This window comes from Lepidochelys kempii, chromosome 2 (genome assembly GCF_965140285.1).
Source record: "Lepidochelys kempii isolate rLepKem1 chromosome 2, rLepKem1.hap1, whole genome shotgun sequence".
In the NCBI taxonomy this organism is placed as follows: Eukaryota; Metazoa; Chordata; order Testudines; family Cheloniidae; genus Lepidochelys; species Lepidochelys kempii.
Window position 1 is genome coordinate 124787499 of NC_136381.1, and position 21296 is coordinate 124808794.

Genomic DNA, 21296 nt, shown 5'->3' on the forward strand with positions numbered 1-21296 from the left:
ACTATACTTAATATTTTAATATACTATAAAAGTAAAACAAAATCAATCATTGTTATCAAATTAATATAATTTTGAAATTAATGACACAAAATTCTTCCATGGTTCTGAATCCAAATATTTTTGAATTTTTTGAATTCCAAAGGAAATTTTGAAATTTTGGCTTTTCATTCTGATTTGGAACAATATATTTTTTAATTTCAGAATTTCCTGTGGATCAGAAGACTCTGTTTCTAACTAGCACTAATGAAAACATTTGCAGAGTGCTCAGTGTGAAATTTTGTTAAGAAGTTTATGTTCCACTAGAAAAGATTTGATTGTCCTTGGTTTGGATAAATTGGACACAACAGATCTGGGCTAGTTCAGATGTGTTTCACAACTGGTTTGCACATCTATGATGTCAAGTCATGCATTCAAATGCCTCCATCTCCAACATCTTCCTTTTTACAATTCTGAATTCTGTCATTCACATAGATTCAGACAGCAAAAAATGAAAAATTGTCCTGAATTTTGCTTTGAGGTTTGAGCTTACCTCTCAAACACCAGACTCTGAAATTAGAGAAAATTACCCTCAAAATAAGGGATAATGAGGGACAACACACCTTGAAATGAGGCACACAATGTGGTAAACCTTTTTTTTAAAAAAATATTGAACACACTGTTTTATTAAAAAATATATGTCTGACAGATACTATAATATCATGGACAAACCTTATTGAACCTAAGCTAACCCTAACTGAATTAAATTTAAGTATTTTTAGGAATGTGCAGTATTAAAATGCAAATATTTATGTACTCGCGAGGGACTGTATGTATTTCCATGGGGAAGGGGGACCACAGTCCTCCAGTAACTAAGGACAATGGGCAGTGGTTAGGCATATTAATGAATGTTGTAATAGCTCCAGAGAGCTACATCCACCTGGAGAGAGGTTCACATATGCTGGTTCAAATTCAATTCTCCATGAATCAACAGATAAGCAAAGCACTTCAGGTTAAATAGCCTGAGTTAAAACTGACTCAGGGCTTTCTTTCTGATCTAGCAAATGGACAGGACCTTGCAGGAGGGAGAGGTGGGGGGGGGGGGGGGCAGGGAGGAAGGGAAGGGTTGGAAAGTCTTCGGCCTGCAGAGATCCCATATGAATTGAGTGTTTGTTCTGAGCTGAAGCTTGTGACCACAGGAAAAAAACCCATGTGGGGCTTGAAGAAGTAATCACCAACCGGATCTCCTGTTAGAGTTGGAGAAGAGGGGTGACCTCTGTTAAGCTTCTTACCATGTGTGTCGGTTTGTTTATGGGTTTTAATATGTTTTCTCTGTAATGCTTTTACCTTAAGAATAAATGTGATTGCTTATAAAGAGCGGTGTGTGGTAACTTAAAACCGTGAGCAATTACACTCTCTGTGGGACCTGAGGAGAAAAGTTTAGGCAGTCTGTCTATTGCCAGGGATATCACAGTATAGTCAGTGAACTGAACAGCCTGGAAATACCCCAGTCAGGAAGGAGAGAGATGTATGTCTCCACCCGAGAGGTGATAGCTGAGCAGCCTGGAGCTTAGAGTGGGTAGCTAGCTAGACCTTGAAGAGGGAATACAGGTGCAGTTGCCTTAACTGTGACAGTATGTACAAACATTCAAATAGCCTAGGACTTATAAGGAAACTAAACAATGATTCTCATTCCTTTTAAATCCCTTTGCTAAAGCCCAAGCAATCAGTGTCTGAAGAGAACACTGGGGAATCATTAGCAGAGAATACAGAGGAACCTTATGCTGTGCCCCTGCTGCTGCCACAACCTCCAGCCGCCGAGCTCCGCTGCTGCGGCTGCTGCTAAGCGCTCCGCTTGGAGTGTGCCGGCTGCCATTCAGTGCAGCGCTCACAGACGTGACCCCTCCCTGAGTGAAGCTATGATGATCCTACCAGGACACCGTATGCTTAGGATGTACCATCCCATATACCTAAAGGAGGAGGGGAGTATTAGTTATTTCCCCCCCCCCCATGCGCTGTCTGATAAATTAATCGCTATTATTCCCAGCTGTGTGGTGTCCTGTGTGGACGTGCTAAGGCTTGTTAACCCCCCCGCCTCTCCCCACAAAAAATCTGCTGTAGGGATTGTGACATTGCACTCTATATGATTTTATAAAAATATGATAATGTGTGTGAATACAACGTAACTGGAATATGCTTCATGCAAATGGTCTCTTGTAAGGTATCATTACAAAGCTTATAATCTACTGAGTGTGGTCATCCTATTTGTATAAATGTATCACTCTTGTATCTGAAACTAGAAATATGAAATATAACTCTGAGGTCCTATTGTAGTTATGCAGAGTGTGGGCCATTAATGGTGGTTTGGAATCTTAATGGCTCCCATTAACCAGGACAATTACCTGTAGATGGCTCTGTTTACTTGTACTCCTCCTATGTACCTGTGGGCTGGCAAGTGGGTAATGAAGTCATGTCACCTGAACTGGAATCCATCTTTAACCCATGCTTTTCCATTGACAAGGAGGGGTGGGAACCCAGAGGGAAAAAGGATTCCTGCCTTATGCAAAATATATATAAGTGGGTGGAACAGAACAAAGGGGGCTGCAATCATGAGAACCTCCCTAGCTACCACCTGAGCTGGAACAAGGGCTACACCGGAGAAAGGATTGTGCCCAGACTAGGAAGGCATCCAGTCTGTGATAGAAGCTTATTGAAACCTCTGAGGGTGAGATTTTATCTGTATTCAGTTTTCTTACTGTATTAGGCATAGACTTGTGGATTTTATTTTATTTTACTTGGTAATTCACTTTGTTCTGTTTGCTATTACTTGGAACCACTTAAATTCTACTTCCTGTATTTAATAAAATCACTTTTTACTTATTAATTAACCCACAGTACGTATTAATACCTGGGGGCAGGGGGGAAGCAGCTGTGCCTATCTCTCTATCAGTGTTATAGAGGGCAAACAATTTATGAGTTTAGCCTGTATAAGCTTTATATGCGGTAAAACAGATTTATTTGGGGTTTGGACCCCATTGGGAGTTGAGCATCTGAGTGTTAAAGAGAGGAACACTTCTTAAGCTGCTTTCAGTTTAAGCCTACAGCTGTTAGGGGATGTGGTTCAGACCTGGGTCCGGGTTTGCATCAGGCTAGGCGGTCTGGCTCAAACCAGGCAGGGCACTGAAGTCCCAAGCTGGGCGGGGGGCAGGGAAAGCAGTGGCAGAAGTAGTCTTTGCACATCAGTTGGAAGCCGCAAGGGAGTTTCTGTGATCCAACCCATCACAGTGGTATCATCTGGACTTTGCAATGGCAATGCAGTACCAAAGGGCAACTTTAAAAACCAGGGCCAGATGTGGGATGTTCCGCCCAAAGCATAACACTTGAGAGTTGGTGGATGTGAACTCAAGTGCACCAATATCTTCAAATGAAACTCAGTGAAAACAATGCTCTTTCATCAGTTCTTGTGTCAAATCTGTGGGAAATAACACCAAAACTATAAAAATGTGTCATCTGTGAATGGAACCAGGTTTGCTCTGAAAGTTTTCACACCATAGCCTACCTTTGGACAAACTGGGCCAGGACTCCAAGTTTGTTACAGAACATGGAATGTCATATGGCTGTTGGTTTTGTAAACAGAAGGTCTGCACAGTTCTAGTTCTAAAATTTCAGTCCATTTTTGTGTCCTATTTACCAGTTATTGCCTTGATTTTGCACTCATTCAGAATATTGTCATTAACTTCAATAGGTTCAGAAATAGTCCTATTTAACCACCTTATTCTTAGGGCTTGTCTTCACTACCGGGATAGGTCGACCTAAGTTATGCTACTCCAGCTGCTTGAATAAAGTAGTTGGAGTCGACCTAGGTTAGGTCAATTTATTTACCTCAGTGTCATACCCTGCACTACGCTGACAGGAGACACTCTCCCGTTGACTTACTTTACCCTTCTCAGGGAGCTGGAATACCAGAGTCAACCAGAGAGGGCCCTGCCATCAATTTAGTGGGTCTTCACTAGACCCACTAAATCGACACCTGCTGCATCAATTGCAGCAGGGTCAATCTCTCCAGTAGCGAAGAAAAGCCCTTAGACAGCTATCTCCACTTTCCATGAATAGGGGGAAAAAACGCATTAACTGATCCCTTATATTCATTAACACATCTGAATGAATGACATTACCTTGACATCTCGCTACTGTATGTTACCTAAAATTGTGTCACACTGGCAGCATTATCCATGAAAATCTGTAAATGCTGATTAGCCTAATGAAGTTCTGATGCTTTTCAGAATTGCTTGGTTGGGTTGGTTTTTGTTTTTCCAAAGAAATCTGTCAGATCATAGGACTGGAGCACCCATGGAAAAATATTAGTGGGTACTTAGCACCCACTGGCAGCTAGCTCCCTCCTGCCCCTCCAGCACCTCTTGTCCACTGGCAGCCATGCCAATCAACTCCCCCTCCCTGCCAGTGCCTCCAGCGCACCATGATCAGCTATTTCACAGTGTGCAGGAGGTGCTGGTGGGGGATGGAGGGAGGAGCAGGGACAGGACATGCTCAGAATAGGGGGCAGAACTGGGTGAGAAGAGGTGGGGTGGGGCGGAGTGGGGGGGAAGAGGTGGGGCAGGGGTGGGAGTTTGGGGGAAGCGGGTGGTGGGGGAGCGGGGAGTTGAGCACCCTGGGGCTTGGAGGAAGCCAGTGCCTGTGTGTCAGATTACATAAATTACATTAGTATTCTCTTTGTCACCTACTTCCCCATAATTATTTATGTAAAAGGTTCAGAGTTATGTATGTTCCTGTGAATGGAAAGGTTATCTGTTTTTGTTTTCCTGTTACACACCCAGTCACATGAATAAACCAAAATAACCCAAGCAAACCAAAACAAAAAAGACAGCAACAGAAATAAAGAGTCTAAAGTGCTCTCAGTTTGCTATGACTCAAGCAATTACGGAGATGGTATTCAAGTTTATGACTATATTTAAGAGTGACCATTGACCTGATGCCCATGAATTCTTCAGTGCAGACATGTTTCCTAAACCTTTTGTGCCATTTAATTTGCCTGAGCTCTTCTACAAAGATCTCCCCTGACAGACGGGCATCAAAAGAAACAATGGCCTTTTCCTAAATAAAAAGGATGCAGCTTTGGGCAGTCTGCTGTTACAAGTGCCAACAACATTTCTTTCAAAGGCACCTGCTGTTACAGATCAACCCAAGCCTGAAAAGGACAGACACAATGACAGCTTCCTTTTCTCCATTGTGTGAAACAAGAGTCATGAATTCTGTACAGGCAGCTTTAATTTATGGTGAGTATGCAAGCACTTGCTTCCTTAACCTTCAAAGTCAAGAGGGTGAGGGTGAAGGGAACAAGTCATTTCTATAGAAATAACCTTAAAAAGAGTTTTGCTTTGAAAACATACACTGAGTTTCATATGTGTATAGCTGGGCATGAAGCAGCAAGTTAGACACCATGCAGAGAAAGCACAGATTATCCTCCATTAACATGTTTGTGTCTTTATAATTTATACAGGGCTATTGCTATTGCCTTTCTTAGGAGTGAACATAGCATGTCTGAAATAGGAGAAAAGTACACCACGGTACTGCACTTAAACAATGCCAATTTCCATGACAGCAGGGAGTAGTGACTGAAAAAATACACAAAGAGAAACCGAGAAGACTCACAGAAGTTCTGCTGGCAGCTTTAGGGTCATTACCCAAATCAACTAGAGGAAGACAATTTCATTTCATGGACATTTTTTAGGTTTCAATATTTGTTTTCATTCTGCATTGGAACAAAACTAAAATCTTTAAAGTGTTTTCACAAAACCTAGTTGTGGCAAAATGTCTGTTTTCAGATCAAAAACCTGAGCTTTTCCATTCAGATTTGAATTCAGATTCTCTCTCTCTCTCACTCACACACATACACACACACACACACCCCCCAATCAGAAGAAACCAAAGAGCCCAGGATCAAAACACTCTTCTTGAAGAAAACTTGTTGAAACCGATACTTCCCACAAAATGTTTTGGCTTCAGAGAAATAGTATACTTTGGTGACTTTTCATGTAGTTAAAAATGTTCTGCTGAGTTTATTATTATATATTCCTATTGCTTATATAGGGACAAATTCTGATTCCAATTCTTGTGCTGACTAGAACTTTATTCCTTGCATATTCTTTCTAAAATCAATGTGGAGTGATGTACTGCTCACCACGAGGAAAGGTATCAGAATCTTGGCCATAATTCTCTACACGTGTAGAGGGCTCAAAAACAAACAACAAAAAGTTGTGTTAAAAAGGTTTGGCTAACATTTTCAAACACAGAAACCTAAAATTAGGCTCCTAACTTTAAATTTAAGCACCTAAACAATTTTTAAAATGCTGAGCACCTGTCACTTACTACTGCATGCATCTTGAAGGTCATTCAGGGCTGGTGTTTTTATTATTATTATTATTATTATTTATTTGAGGATATTGGTTTTGATTTTTAGTCTGCAACAAGGTCAGCCTGTTATGAGATTGTGAGGGTAACTTGAATGCCTTGCCTTCTGGATGCTATTTTCTCTTTAAACTCTTCACTGATCCTGAAAACTGTATATGCTTGCCTGTCTTTGAATAAGCATTTCTCCCAAGCCCTCTTGAGAGATACAGTTAGATTCTTTCTTTATACTGAGTAGAGCTGCCAAAAGTTTGTAGCATAAATTCACATTTTGCCCAGTCAGGCCACCCACCAAAAACATACACGTCAGCCACTGAGAGTGCCAAGACTGGGTTGGCTTTGTGAACGAGCAAGAAATTGCAGCCTTTCTGCTCCCTCTGAAGCATGTTTTCTCTCTCTCTTGCCTACTGCAGGAAGAATGTCTTTCAAGACAGAGCCCAAATCATTGGGCGGCAATATTCCGGCTGGAAATAAGGAGTAAATGTTTAATGATGAGAATAATGGGGACAATTTACCACTGAGTCAATTTACCAAAGGTCTCAGTTGACTCTCCATAATGGACAATTTTCAAAATCAAGATTGGATGTTTTTTCTAAAAGTTCTGTCTAAGAATGATTCTGGGGAAGTTCAATTGCCTGTATTTTACAGGGGGGTCAGATGAGGTGATCATAACGGTCCCTTTTGGCCTTGGAATCTATGAATCCTCCCACAGAATAACATCAGAGAGAGGAGATAAACAGCCACGATAGGGATCCAACCAAAACAGAAGCTGTCCCTAGCCTATGCAGGAGAATAACTAACGAGTGGTTGACTAGCACTCTAACAGGTTTTGTCAAGGATCACAACACTAAAGATCTTGGATGGGGGCAAATAGTGGGAAACCCATGATCAGAAGCACTCATGTGGCACTACAAAGACTGAGGGCTGAATTAGCAATTCACTAGATTATAGGCCTTTCCATACCAGAACAAACCAACGGTCCAGCTAATTCAGTATAGTTTTTCTGACAGTAGATAACACTGGATATTTCACAGGGAGACACAGTCTCCCAATAATGTATTTGTGTGACATTCCATAAAGAACAATTCCTGATTACTTCCTGAGCCCAGCTGGAAGAAGTTTATTCTCTGAAGCATGAAGATTGTCTGCCTTTATAATTTTATTGTAGTTAGTGTAACTTCAGGCATTATTCTAACTGATGTGTTCTAAATCTTTTTTTTTTTTATGTGTACGGAGTTCTCACTCAATACTATCTTGTGACACTGAATTCCACAGGAATGCTATAAGATGTCTAAAAAGAATTTTTCTTTTAACTATTTTAAATTAGTTGCCATTTAATTGTATTGAGCATTGTTCCTATAGAACAAGGTAATCTGGAAAATTTGACTGGTCTTCTGTGTATCATAGATTAGTTTATATATTTTTAACATATTTGGAAGACTTTTCTCCTTTCCAACCAAAATATTCTAATCTTTCATTTTATTTCTTTCTTTGGAACTTTCTTTTTTAAAAAAAAAAAGATAACCCAAAGGAAATACAAAAGTTTATGTGAGGATAATTTGTTGGGATTCTCTGGACAAAAACTAAATAATTAAGAGTGGCTGATTTTTTAGCATAGTTACGGCTATATTATATAACACAGAAATACATGCAATGCCTTGACTTACAGTAAATATTGTTTAAATATATCTTTTGGTTTTGTTTTTTGGAAGTTGGATTATGTCTGTTATTATTGAAAAAATGTAGCCAACAAGAGCTATTTTTTATCTAGGGTGTCCTCTTGGCAGTTTTAAGCACTATGCAATACAACTTAGTTTGAATCTGTTTGTTTTTCAACCTAGAATGGAACTGTTAACTTTAAGTTTCATGGCCCTCTGGAAAATGTAGTTGAGTCACCAACGGGCCATTTTGTTACAAATATTTTGTTTTCTTGCAGTGGGTCATGTATTTTATTTTTCAAATTGAATAAACTAATTTCAGTCTGTTTTGACTTAGTCACAAAGGACAATTGATAATAGTGTTGTCTAAAATTTGTTCAAAGGATAAAGTTTAAAATTTCAAACTAGTCATGAAACTAGCCCTCAATGAGGGACCACTTTGTTATGTTTAAAAACAATTAACTTGGTCATTTAAAAGTTAGAAACATTTCTACAGAGGGGTCCTGGAACAATTTTTAAAGCAGGGGTGCTGAGAGCCACTGAACCAAATTGTAAACCCTATATATACTGGAAACCACTTCAAGCCAGGGGATATGGCATCACCCCCAGCACCCCTAGCACCTATGTTTCTACATTATATTCATGAACAGGTCCAGCATGTGACTTTCCTTTATTTCTTGTTAATTGAGGCCCCTATGTAAGAAAACAACCCTCTTCAAAAAAGCACTCAAGCTCCATACTTAAATTTAAGGTTTCAAGTACATGTCAGTGAGAGGTAAGCACATGCAGCCTGAAACAGAACTTGTCTTACAGTCTATGATGATTGGTGCAAACTTGTGCAAAAGAAAAAAACTGTAGTAAAACAAGAATACTTGAATCCAATTCCTCCTAAAGTTTGAAGACAATCAGATCTGGACCCAGATGCAAATATTTTTTAATTGTAACCATCTCTGTATTCTGAAATGGATGGTGGACAAAATTAGAACACCTGGTTGTAAATGTGCTTGGATTTGGATCTGAACTTTATGACTCAAACTCAACTGTTTAAATAAGGAAACATTAGGTCTCCCCACTAACTGAACTGCACAGTTCAACATTTACAGAAGATCACATTTGCCAGCAGAGACTGCAAACAGTGATAAAGCAAGCTGTTACATCTGTAAAGCAAAATTTTATTTTCCTTACTGGTCTACACAGTTCCATTTTTGTGCACAGTTGTGTCTGTTGCAGTAAACAGCTGCATAAGCAGTGGAAGTATGTTGCTGTCATTAATTAAAACAGTTATCCCTACTGATTTAACTGCATGGGTCCATTATTTGGTCTATCAATGCTGGCAGAGAAAATCTTCTACTAATGTGAAATTGTACATTTGAATTATTTTTGTTATACATTTAGGGTCAAATTCATCCCTAATGTAATTCCATTAAAGTCATTAAGGTTGCATGAGGGATAAAATTTGTTCGTCTTTCACTTTAGATTATTTACTTTAATGCACCTTACATTAGCTCTTATAATGTACATAATATGCTTTAACATAGGCGATATATGCAATATGGCTGAGTTAACATTGCTGTAGGACCTAAGGGCCAAATTCTGTTCTAACATGTCTTATGGATTGACTTCAATGAGGTTATAAAGAATGTAAATCAGGGTAGAATTTGGTCGTTCTGCCCCAAAGTAAAGTCCTGTAACATCTGAATTTTCTTATTTTTGTATGAAGTGGTGAAAAGAGGTTGAAGTAGTGCATTCAACCTGGCCATGTGTCTCTACATTTGCATCCATGGATTATAAGCATACTGTCATTTGCACTAAGTCTGAGGAGGACTTTGATCATTACATAGCACAAATTTCACATCAGAAAGGATTCTGCCAAGAGGTACCACATGTCAAAAAGCGATTGAAGGAGGTTTTGGACAGACTTGGACGGATCACACACCGATGACTCTGCTGTCATAGTCTCTGTGGAAAGCTGATTTGATCTAATTAACAGCAAAGAACTAGAACCACAAAAGGACAAAATTGAAAGATGAATCAAAGATGCTATGGAATCTTTCCTTTTCTTAGCCAACATGACTGTTCCAGAATATAAAGGTCATAGGTTGAGCCCAGAACAGTAAAAAGAGGTGGAAATGTGACTGATAAGACAATATCCTGAATACTGAGTTTATGAGGGAATTGTGTCAATGTCTGTTGCTGCAAATTGTTAGGAAATTGGGGGAGGGGGGAAGGGAGGAATCACAGGACTGTTTAATTCAGCATTTTGTCAACTTTTAAAAGACCTGCATTCCTGCCCAGGAGTTGAGCTCCAAGCAAATATATTTGCAGCATATTTGGATTGCTTTGCTTGAAACTTTGTAGAGTACTAGATGCTGAAAAAAGCAAATAAATTTATAGAAATGTATCATCAGAAGGGCAGATACAATAGTGCGCCGGGTTAACTAGTTAGCAACTCAACTTTTCTATACTGTATAAAAAATTGCTCATTTTGAACAACAAATAGGATAACTTTTTTATGTTGGGAGAATAAACGTACTTGTGAAATGAATTACATACTATACATTTTGTTTTTCATAAAAGAGAATGCTTGAGTTTTTACACCAGGGTTGGTCTCTCCTGCCCCAAGGTTTCGTTTTGTTTTTTCCTCCTCCCACCTGGTCCCTGCCTGCCTTCAGCTGCTCCAGTTCCTCTCTGCATCTGGCCCATCCCCTACTACAAGCCCACCCCTCATCCAGCTTTTCTTCCCTGCCTGGCTTCTGTCAGAACCAAAGAACTAAGGGGGTAATATTCTACAAAGGCAGCTAAGACCTCATGTACATGTGACAAGGCTACTCTGCACTTACCTCTTGGGGGTACATTCTGGCCTATTACCATAATGATGGCTTTGTTGGGGTCATTCTAAACCACCACAGAACTATATCAGCTTTTCCTTTGTTTCAGACTTTACTCATCACAAGCCTCTCAATAATGCTTTCTCAGAGTTTCTTCGTAGAAGAAGGGAAGTTTATTCGCATCCTAGAAGTGAAGCTTAACAATTTAGAAACAGCCACAGATCCCCAGCAATGTTTAGAAGACACTTATCATTGCTTTCATTCAGCTCATTGCCTTAACTGTCTTGGTCAGTTCTACTGAATCAAAAGGGATAAGTGCACATACATGTAAATCAGAGGAAAATTTGGCCCTATGTGCTTGTGGCTGTGTTTGTGTATATGCACAGGCAATTAATAAATCATTAAAAAATCATCAGAACAGTTTAATCTTTTTATGATGTTCTAAAAGGGAAAAAATCTTTAAGGAATATCTGTTTATTAATTATGACGATGATCTATTATTTATGTAGTTCCCTCAGTGTGGTAGGCTGCATTATCTGGTATAATTCTATGGAGGTTAGCCAGGTCCAAGGCTGCTCCTTTTTAAGAAAAGCAAAGGCATAAAACTAAAGAAATGCAGTAGACATGACCAGAAAAATTTACTTCTAGGCAGGTATTGCTACTGATTTTTATAGTGTTTGCTCTGCAAGGATTTTGTATTCAGTCCTGGCAGCAATTCAAAATCTGCATTTAAAAAGAATTTGTTTAAGTGATGATCCTGAGCCATTTTCTCAATGTCAGAAATAAAAGTGTATTCTTAATGAAAAAGGCACTCTAGATATAAAATATTTAAAGGCTACACGCTAGCATACTTACTGCTTTTTCTACAGGGGGACCCTCACATTTGTTTTTGTATACCAACACCAAGCAGCAACTTGACCAGGATGAGAGTTAAAATTGGTGCTGTACCTTCATCCATCAGACCCATATCTTTTACTGAGGTTGATGTTTGAAAATTATTGAGAAGTCAAGGTGGAGAGAGTCTGTTATGTGCTCCAAGATTCCAGCTCACATGATGAGAATATCACCACAAAGCTGGCTGTTCAATGATTTTTTTTCCCCAAGAGAACTGTTTAGCTGTTAGTGGGCCTTGCTGCTGATGGTGTGCTAAACAAGAGATACAGCCAGCTTACTAGAACTATTGAGCTTTATTGTTAAATATAATCTTTATTTCTCTGCTCTCCAAAAATTTGAGTTTTGCACAGGTTTTTCTTAAAGTTTCCTTAGTATCCATTTTAATGCATTTTTTTCTCTTTGACACTTCTACTAGCTACATATCAAAAAAAGTCACTCTGTAGACCTGTTTGTAATACAACTCAAAAGAAGGAGATTTTTGCTCAGTTTTGGGTTCCATAACAGGAGGCTGAAACTCAGTTCAGATTTGTCCTAAGATCAATTTATTGTTTCATATCGAACCAAGATGGAGGGATCCTAAAATGTTGCATGATCTGATTGTACTCTCAGCTTAACATAACACTTTCTGGGTGGTGGAAATAATAGATTAGGATATGAAGGGTGTGACACCCTGTGCCTCGGGAGAACCCCTGCACTGCCATGTTCATCCTTATAAAATGATTGCGTAGTATCCAATGCAAAGTTTGTCATGTCGGGTGTCTTCATAAGGCTCATGATGCACTGAGCATTGTTGTTATAGTAATGTTATAGGTTGTAATTTCATGTATATAGTTATGAGGCTGAAAATGTGTCCTCCTGGCTTAAAACAAGGCCAGGCAAAACTCTCCAGGAACAGAGGGGCAGTTCACACCTCATCAGGGCACGTATGGGACAAACCCAGCCCAGTCTCACAGAAACAAAGGATGCTGGCCTAGGCAGCAACAAAGGATCTGTCGGACTCTCCACTGAGTCACCCCCCTTCCCTTGGTCAGTCAGGGACTATGATGAGATAATACTCACCTGACCCTGAAGGGGGGGGCACAAAGCCAAGAGGGAAGAAAGAATATGATAAAAGGGAGAGATGTTTTCCATGCTCTTCCTCTCTCTTCCACCTCCATCTATAGACATCACCACCAAGCTACTGAAGTGCTGATCAAATGGGAGAGCCTGGCTGAAGGGCAATCAGACACCTTTGGTGAGAAGCAACCAGAAGGACAACCAGACACCTGTGGTGAGAAGTATCTAAGTTTGTAAGGGCACTGAAAGTGTTAAGATCATCTTAGAATGTGTTTTGCTTTTATTGCATTAGACCAAATCTGACTTTTTGGGATTTGACTTATAATCACTTAAAATCTATCTTTGTGGTTAATAAGTTTGTTTGTTTATTCTACCTGAAGCAATGTATTTGGTTTGAAGCATGTCAGAGACTCCCTTTGGGATAACAAGCCTGGTGATATCAATTTCTTTGTTAAATTGACAAACTCATATAAGCTTGCAGCGTCCAGTGGGCATAACTGGACACTGCAAGACGGAGGTTCCTAGGATTGTGTCTTGGACTGGAGATATTGTCTAGTGTCATTCAGTTGCACAATCCAAGCAGTTTACATGCCAGAGGCTGTGCGTGAACATCCCAGGAGTCGGGGTTCTCACAGCAGAGCAGGGTAAGGTTACCAAGCAATGGAGATCACCCTGAATCAGTGATTCATTACAGACCACTTCCCAAATTTTTGTGTCACCTGAAAACTTTATCAGTGATGATTTTATGTTTTCTTCCAGGTCATTGACAAAAATGTGAAATAGGATAGGCCCAAGAACCAATCCCTGCTGGATCCCACTGGAAATACATCCACTTGGTGATGATTCCCCATTTACTATTACATTTTGAGACCTATCAGTTAGGCAGTTTTTAATCCATTTAACATGTGTCAATTTAAAATAGAGAATGATATAAAATGAATCAAAATGTTGTGAGATACCAAGACAGAAGCCTTACAGATGTCTAAGTATACTATGTCAACACTATAACATTTAGCAACCAAACTTGTAATCTCATCCAAAAAAAAGATAACAAATTAGTTTGACAGGATGTATTTTCCATAAACCCATATTGATTTAAATTAATTGCAGTACCCTCCTTTAATTTTTTATTAATTGAATCCCTTATCAGCTGCTCCATTATCTTACCTTGGATGAATATCAGGTTGACAGGCCTATAATTACTCAAGTCATCCTGTTCACCTTTTTAAAAAATTGACACATTATCTTTCTTTCAGTCTTCTGGAACTTCTCCAGTGCTCCAAGACACATTGAAAATCAACATTAACAGTCCAGTGAGCTCCTCAGCCATCTCTTTTAAAAAATTTAGATGCACATCATCTGGACTTGCTGATTTAAAAATTTCTAACTTTGGTAGTTTCAGTTTAACATCCTCCAAAGGTACTAGTGGAATAGAAAAAGTGTTATCATCACCACACAATAAGACTATATTGTTTGCTTTCCCCCCCCAAATGCAGAACAGAAATATTTATTGAACACTTCTGCCTTTTCTGCAGCATTATTGACAATTCTACCATTTCCATCTAATAATGGACTAGATTTCTCTTTGTGTCCCTTGGCTACCAATATTAATTTTCTATAATTCCTAATTTATATTCATTACTATCACTTCTCTTTTCTTCCATTTGTTCTATACACACACACTTTTTATAGCCACCACCACTTTCCCTCTAAACCAAGGTTTTTTTTTTTAACCAGCACAGTCTTCTTCCTCATTTGTGGAATTGTGGCTTTTGGGGCATCCAGTAAGAAGTTCTTAAATGATTCTCAATTATCATTCACATTTTGCTAATTAAATCCTTCTGATTTAGCTCATAATTGTTTTCAGTTTTGTGAAATTGGCCCTATGAAAGCACCAAGTATATATATTACTGGTCTGGACTTTATTCTGTTTGCACATTACAAGTATGATCAAGTCAGGATCACTTGTACCTAAGCAACCATTCAATTTTATTTCCATGATCAGTTTCTCTTTATCTTTTAGGACAAAGTTGAATAAAGATTTTTCCCATTTTGGCTGCAATACTTTTTAAATTAGGAAATTGCCCTCTATGATGCTTATAATTTCCAAGGAGTTTTACTACTGGGCAGTATGAGACCTCCACTCCAGCATGTGTCACTCAGATTGAAGCCCCCGTGACAACACAGGGTCTTTCTGACATATTATATATAGGTGTGTCAGGAGTCAGTCATCCTGTTTCATAATTGGTGGTCTGTAGCAGACACCAGCTGATATCCCCTCTTGTGGTTTAACTGTTAGGACATTGTTCCATAAGCATTCAAGATAATTTTCTTCTGAGCTATCAGTGACTTGGAAACAAGTAATGTGATTTTGACATTGAGTGCCACTCTCCCTCCCCTTTTGCCCACTTGAGCCTTCCTAAATAGATTATAAACATTTATTTTAACATTCCAATCATGCAAATCATCCCACCAGGTTTTGTTAATACCAACTAGATGGAATTTATGCTCATAAATGAGCAATTCTAATTCTCTTGTGTAACCCTTCTGCCCATCAGAGTTGGCAGCAACAAGGGCCGGGTTCAATATCTAGGGGATCCATTCCAATAACACAATGCAAACCGGCTCGAGCCCCCACCCAGTGACCTGGGACAAATATATACCACCCCCGCTGGGCGCCTCCAAGAGGCAATACTTCCCCTCTCGCAAGCACATAGTCTGAGTGTAGCAAAAGCCTTTTAATAACAGAGAGAAACAATGTGGCATTATGTTTGGGAAACACCACCAACAGGATTCATAACACAACCCATGAGCAAAAAACCCACCCCAAGCAAATTGGGGCATGCCCTTTTCCCTTTGGTTCTTGAGTCCAGCAACCCCAAATCACCCAAAGTCCCAAAAGTCCAATGCCCCAAAAGTCTCTGTCCCTGGTCAGGGCAGCCCCAGAGTTTGAAAGTTTATCTGCGGAGCTTTACCTCCCAACCTGGGTGGAAATGGGACGGGGGTAAGAGGCACCTTACATGATCTGAAGCTGACCGCCCCATAGCTCCATAGCAGCGCTCCGCTCCGCCAGCCGCCCCACAAACTCCTTCGCTCAGCTGCGCTCCGCTCCGCCAGCCGCCCCACGAACTCCTTCGCTCAGCTGCGCTCCGCTCCGCCAGCCGCCCCACGAACTCCTTCGCTCAGCTGCGCTCCGCTCCGCCAGCCGCCCCACGAACTCCTTCGCTCAGCTGCGCTCCGCTCCGCCAGCCGCCCCATGAACTCCTTCGCTCAGCTGTGCTCCGCTCCGCCAGCTGCCCCACGAACTCCTTCGCTCAGCTCCACGGCCCACAAGCAGCTCCTGCCATCCACAAACTGCTCCACCAGCCGGTCCGCAAGGCACTCCAGCCGGCCCGCCAACTGCTCCACAATATATCTTCAGGCTCCCCCACTACTTAACACAACACTCAGTGATTTCAGCTCTTAGGTGAATTCAGCTTGTAGTAGGGGAGCCCCAGTGCTGGTGCACTGTCAGCCCAAAATGAGCTCAGCAGCCTATAACTAGACTTCTAATGAAATCAAAATTAGCTCTGATATTCCACAGTGGAGAGAGGAGGAAGTGCAATTAGCATGTAAGGCCCTCACCAAGAGGCCCATGCCACCAAGTATTAGTACTTGTCCCCAGCCTCTCTCCATTCACACAGTTTTGGAACCCATGACCCTTGCCTAGCGAGTGCTACTTAGTTGATGGTGAATCCCTCCATAATAACAAAAGGCCACATACAGTTCCAAGCACAGTTCCCATAATCAGGGTAATAACAATTTATTCTTCCTGCCCCAATAACAGAGACACTGGGGATCCCACAGCAGCCAAAGTGACCATTTGGGCAGCTATGGTCTCATTCTAGGCGTGGTGGGTGTGCCTATGCAAATGAGATTGGCCCCTGAAGTTCTTTTCCACAACTTGCCACACCTCACCACCAGATGTCAGGGTGGAGCTCATCCTGACACTGCTTACACTTGTTTGTCACCCAGGATCCTAGCATTAGTGTATAGGCAATTCAAGAATTTCTTCTCTTCATGTCCTTTGGTTCCTTGATTTATTTTGTTCTCAGCATCTCAGTTTTGTGTTGAGTGCTCATATCTTCTCTCTTTTTACCTTCCACTTTTGTTATTTGTTAAATGGGCTCCTGGCTATTTTAGCCAGCCTGACCCCATGAAGATTGGGCCCTTCTACTAAGATGGAGGCCATCAAACTATACATTCCCCTATTTCCATAGAAGACGGACAAATGTCCCACAAAACCTTCCACCCTACGCCACTTACTTAGCCAGCAGTTCACTTCCAGAAGCTTCTGCCTTCTGTTTTCATTCACTTGTGGAACAGGGAGGATTACAGAGAAGATTGCTTGGAAATTCTTTTTCTTCAGCAAGCTTTTAAGTTGCTTGAAGTCATCTACTATCTGCTATCCTGCAACACAATGTCATTACTGCTCATGTGAACCATCACCAATGGTTCTGTCACATATGAACCATCACCAAAGCCTGTTGACTTCAGAAGCCTCTCCAATCTTAGAATATCACGTGTCTTGGTTCTGGGAAGGCAACACATCATCCTCTTGTCCACCTGTCTCTTCCAAAAATGTTCTTTTGGTTCTTCTGAGCATTGAATTTCCAACAAGGATTGTCTGTCTTCCACGGATGGTTGGAGAACTCTTTGCAAGCAAGCTTCATTTTCTTACAAGTAGGGCTGATCTGTGCTCCACATGGTGTCCCATACATCTCTCCATTTCCTTGGACCTGCTGGATCTTGTGAGGTGTCTTCAAAGTTTCCACACTATGTGATGGGGCAGTGTGCCAGCTGTGTAAAACACATAACTGAACCTTACTTCTGACCAAATAGAAGACTAAAATGATGCCAGGGAATTATTGTGAGCAGGGCTCCATCCATGAATTATACTTCTCACAAAAAAGGTAAAAAAAAATTCTGCTTGTAAAATTGGGAAATACGGCTCAAATATAAAACCAAAAGGAAATTCAGAATGTAGTATATGTACTAGGCGACTGATGGCCAGGCAAACATAAGTTCTGTCAAAGAAATTTTTTGCCAGCTCAATAAGAGAATCTGTCTCACTCTCTGGGAAAGAGAGCATCTCTCTGAGGCTCCAAAACATATGGGATAAATTCAGCCAGTCAGGAACAAAGAACTATTTGACTAGGGCTGGTTCAAAAATTTCTTTTGAATTTTTTTTTGTTTTTGTTTATTTTACAGAAAATTGGATTTTAAACAAAACATATTTCTTTTGCAAAAAAGTATCTATTTTTCATCCACTCACGAAAAGTGTCTATCAAGAGGATGACTGTGGTGCATGATGGGAGATGTAGTTCAAATAGGAGCCCTACAGAGGAGAATGGGAACATGCGTAACACAAACTACAACCCCCATGAGGTACTGCAGCAGCATTTCAGAATCAAAATGTTTCAGTTTTCAGTTTTGGTTTTTAATTTCTTTTCAAATTCAAAATTTTCCAATGATGGGGAGGGGGGGACAATTCAACCAGTTCTATATGTGACTTCCCAGGATCATAAACAACTTTTGTTATTTGCAGGGGGTGGGGCCTAGAGCTAAAAATAATAGAATAGTAGCTGTTGAATGTCACTTTAATGAATAGTTTTGTACAGTGACTAAATCTGTCAATTTTTAGTAAAGAAAGACAAATGAGACTCTGTTCCAAACTCAGTGATTCCTTTATTTATTAAAGTAATCCCTAAAATTTTGTGGGGTGTTAAATTCCCCCAAGCTCCTAATTGTCTACTATGTGACCAATCCCACTATGTGACCAATCCCATTGAAGCAGGTTTAACACATTCAAAGATATGCTGATTGAGGAAGGAGGGAATCAAAAAGCTTCCATGGACAGTTCACAAAAATCTCAGCACACCACTGGCTGGTGTGCAGATGCAGTAGAAAGTCAAAGCAGGTGTCATTTTGGGATCTCTTGAAATCTATTTGAACAGAACATATTTCATAACAAAAATTCAGAACAAAATTCAGAACAAAAATTCATAACAATTTTGCCTTTCCTGACCTAGGACAGATTTGAACCTTACTGCTCCCTTTTTTGTAATCAATGATTGATGTGTTAAACATCAGAAAAGTGTGAATTCACATGAGACAACACTAGGTTTTCTAGTAAATTATTTAAAGGTATTTGTATGCATATGAAGAAAGAGTTTTGTGCAGGTTCCCCACAATGTTGATTTGATCAAAATCTGATGGTCTTAGGTTTATACCTAAGCCTCGTGTACACACAAAACTTGCAACACTTTAAGGAAAATCCATATTTAAATTGATTCACTTAAATCAGTGTAAAGCCCTGGGCTGACACACTGAAACCAGTTTACAACTGACTTATATATAAATCAAGCCAGCTGTAAACTGATTTAAAATCCTGATCCTGCAAAGATTTGCATTTGCAATTAACTTATTCACTGTGAGTAGTCTCAGGCTATGTCTACACTACAAATTCCTTTAGTATAATTTACGTTGCTCAAAGATGTAAGTAATTCACACCCCCTGATCGACATAAGTTATAGTAACCTCAGCACTGGTGTAGACAATGTTATGTCAATAGGAGAGCTTCTTCCGCCGACATAGCTACCTCCTCTCATGGAGAAAGGAGTTATTAAGTCAAAGAGAGAGCTCTCTCCTGCCGGCTTAGAGAGTCTTCACCAGAAGCACTACAGTGGTGGAGCTGCATCAGTGTAGCTGCACCACTGTAAACGATGTAGTGTAGACATAGCCTCATTGGGTAGGTCTGCACTGCATTATAAACCCCGGTCTGTGGAACCTAGGTTTCTGGACTTGGTGTTTCCAAGCCTGCACTTCAACATCCACACTGCATTGTCAACCTTGGTTGACAATTGCTGGACCCAGGTCTGACAGCTAGACACATCCATACTGCACTGGGCAGACCTTCTGATTCATGCCTGAAGCTTGAGATGTGTCCACACTGCTAAATGACAGGTCTTGGCCTTATCCTGAATCACAGCAGGACCTGGACTCTGACTTAGACCCCTAGCAGTCTCCTAGGACTTGGTTGACCTAAGTCAGTGCTTGCTGACCTAAGTCAGACTAATTTGTGCATGGATGAAAGTGGAACTTGGGCTCAAACTGGAGTCAGAACCTCAGGCTTTGTGTGCAGTCCAGACATACTCATTGAGGCCTAAGTGTGAGACTACTCATATATTAAAAGTTAAGCATGGGCATGCATTTTTGCAGGATTGGGGCCTAAATATGTCCACATAGAGATTTTCACTGGTTTAACTAGATTCATTTAAAAAACAGTTTTAATTACAACAATACAACAGACAAGGCCTCACTCTTAACTGATTTCAGTGGGAATTTTTGCCTGAGTGAGGCTTTCAGGATTTGGCTCTACTTGCTTAGAGAAACCAATCATCGTCCACAGGACTCAGTAACTAAACTAAAACTCCCCTCCCCTTCCATTTTGAGACCCAGCCAAATTATACACACCTTTCTCCAGGACATAGTTGAGTAGGGAGATTGTGGTAGCAGTAATGACATGGTCAGAAGTACTATTATTTGCAATGTGCTATCTATAACACCTATACAAGACTTGCAGTAGGCTTTGGTCTTTTACTCTTCTCAGGGAGGGGGAGAGGGCTGTGTTGTTCAGTGTCACTGTTTTCTCACTCTGACAGCCAACACTGATAACATGCTTTCCCTCAGTAGGTGGTATCTTTTATGCCAAAGAATCTAGGAGTGGCAGTGGACACACCAGCAGCAGTGGTCCTTTCAAGCATTGGGCAATCTTAGACGGCCCACAGCTGTGATGTCTGTAACAGTCTATTTTAGGCCTTTAAAAGGTAAACAGAAAGGATATGCTCAGAACTAAGGGAAGCAAACAATAAAATGTTTTTCAGGCTGTTTGGGGAAGGCAGTGGGGCACAAAATATATTTATTATTATTTATTTTTATGGGGGTAACAACTAGGACCCCATTGTGCAAGGTGCTGTACAAACAGAGAACAAAAAGACTGTCCCTGCCCAAAAGAGGTTACAGTCTAAGTTCTGAACAAATATCAATGCCTTCTGTCCAAGGATCTCATAGTGTTTTGAAAATATGAGTGAATCAGTCTGGTGAGGGTTCAAATTTTAATGATAAGACTATAAGATGTCAACTAAACAGGCTCAATTAGAATTTATTAATCAAAGATTCTTGGTCAAAGATCAATACAGTGTAGTTTAGAAAAGAATGTCATACTTGTCAAACCAGCCTGGAGAAGTGACTTTGCAGCTCAATTAATTTCCAGCTAACACTCAGGAACTCTCCCCCTTATACACCATGTGTGTTTACTGAAAAAGAGACAAAGTAAATGACCCATTGAGTTCTTTTCATGCTATCTGGTTTACCTAACTAATTTACTGCTTATTGTAACAAAGACATTATGACACAA

General features: G+C 40.3%; 1 long non-coding RNA gene across 1 annotated transcript; it reads left to right on the forward strand.

Annotated features, from left to right (window-relative positions):
• The first annotated feature begins 5048 nt into the window (after positions 1-5048).
• Positions 5049-13751, forward strand: LOC140907091 (uncharacterized). Its single transcript, XR_012157369.1, has 3 exons — positions 5049-5270; positions 12946-13052; positions 13598-13751. It is a non-coding gene; the product is annotated as an uncharacterized LOC140907091 (long non-coding RNA).
• The last annotated feature ends 7545 nt before the right edge of the window (positions 13752-21296 follow it).